Source organism: Apaloderma vittatum, unplaced genomic scaffold (genome assembly GCF_000703405.1).
Source record: "Apaloderma vittatum isolate BGI_N311 unplaced genomic scaffold, ASM70340v1 scaffold119, whole genome shotgun sequence".
Lineage (NCBI taxonomy): Eukaryota > Metazoa > Chordata > Aves > Trogoniformes > Trogonidae > Apaloderma > Apaloderma vittatum.
Window position 1 is genome coordinate 34,465 of NW_009734428.1, and position 2,154 is coordinate 36,618.

Here is a 2,154-nt window from a genome sequence, read left to right on the forward strand (position 1 = left end):
TTTAGATTGGCCATAAGGAAAAATGTCTTTAATGAAAGAGTTGTCAAGCACTTGAACAGGCTGCCTGAGGAAGTGGTGAAGTTGCCATCTATGGAGGTATTTAAAAGATGTGTAGATGTGATGCTTAGGGACAGGGTTTAGTGGTGGACCTGGCATTGCTAAGTAAATGGTTGGATTTGATCTTGAAGTTATTTTCCAACCTAAACAATTCTATGACTCTGCAAGACCTCCATCAGGGCACAGGCTGACCAGCTAGATGGCGAGGCCCAGCTCGAGCAGTGCACACCGACCCTCCAGCCCTGCCAAGTGCCTCTGAGGGGACTGCGGCACCTGTAGCAATGACACCCTCCACGCCTCTCTGAAGGACTGATGGGGTACCTGGTGGCAGGGCTGAACCTGATGGTGTGATGCTGATGAAGTCACCTTACCATGAAGCTGTCAGGGAATTTTGTCAGTCAGGCCACAGCCAGCCTGTCACTCCACATACTCAGCATTTTCTCACACCAAGCCAGGGATTTGCTGGTGTCACACAAGCAGATTTTGCCATTATTTGAGAGCGTGACCATTAGGGAAGGCTGTGCTTGGGGGTGTTGGTGGACAACCGTCTGAACATGAGCCAGCAGTGTGCCCAGGTGGCCAAGAAGGCCAACGGCATCCTGGCCTGTATCAGAAATGGTGTGACCAGCAGGAGGAGGGAGGTGATCGTGCCCCTGTACTCGGCACTCGTGAGACCGCACCTCGAGTGCTGTGTCCAGTTTTGGTCACCACAGTACAAGAAGGACATCGAGGTGCTGGAGCGGGTGCAGAGAAGGGCAACAAGGCTTGTGAGAGGTCTGGAAAACATGCCCTATGAAGAGCGGCTGAGGGAACTGGGTTTGTTTAGTCTGGAGGAGGCTGAGAGGAGACCTTATTGCCCTCTACAACTACCCAAAAGGAGGCTGTAGTGAGGCTGGTGCTGGTCTCTTCTCTGTAATTACTAATGACAGGACAAGGGGAAATGGCCTCAAGTTGCGTCAGGGTAAGTTTAGATTGGATATTTGGAGGAAGTTCTTTACTGAACGAGTGGTGAGGCACTGGAACGGGCTGCCCAGGGAGGTGGTGGAGGCACCAACCCTGGAGGTGTTTAAAAAAGAAGCAGATCTAGCACTTGAGGCTATGGTGTAGTGGTTAGGTATGCTGGGATGAGGGTTGGACTAGATGATCTTCAGAGGTCCCTTCCAACCCCTAACATTCTGTGATTCTGCTTCATGTGAACTTATTTGAACCCTAGGTAAAAACCATGACTCTTAAAATGAGACAACTTTTCCCAGTCATTGCTGAATCATTTGTAAGTTCTCAAGATTTATGCTAAAGCTAACAAGATCAGGCTCATCTGAAGCCAGTCACCACTACTGCCCTGTGGAAAATGATCTCTTGAGTATAGAGAGACCACGAGACCACTGTCTGCTAGCAAAGTGTGCTTGGCTCTGGGACCAGTGATGTCCTCATCTTCTTAGTATCCGGGCCTTGGCAAGCAGTCCCTGGACTAGAGCTGATGACCTGGGAGTACACTTTCTCTGTACCTCCTGGAAATGGGTCTGGATAGCACTGTTTTCCACACTGAGCATTACAAATACTTCATATCCATGATAACCATGTCTGAATGATCTCTCTGTTCAGAGTCTCTGTTTCCCAAATTCCCTGCCGTGCTGGGGGTGGTGGCAGTGTCCCTTACTGCAGGGACATGTCACACAGACACTTGTTTAACCCAGAGATGCTGCTGTGGCTGCATGACCTTGCCCAGGTATAGGTGAGCATTGTGATTAGTTGACCCTGGCTGGATGCCTGGTGCCTGCTAAAGCTGCTCAATCACTCCCCTCCCCAGCTGGACAGGGGAGAAAAAAATCTAATGAAAGGCTTATGGGTCAAGATAAGGATAGGAAAATCACCTAGCAATTACCATCACAAGCAATGCAGACTTGATCTGTGGAAAAAATAATATAATTTGTTACCAATCAAATCAGAGTAGGATAATTTAAAATTTAGTTTTTATTTCTCATCACCTTCCCCCCACCCCTCCCTTCTTCCTGGGCTCAACTTTACTCCCAGTTTCTCTACCTCCTTCCCTGCAGGATGATGAACGGGGGTTGTGATCAGGTCATCGCATGTTGTCTC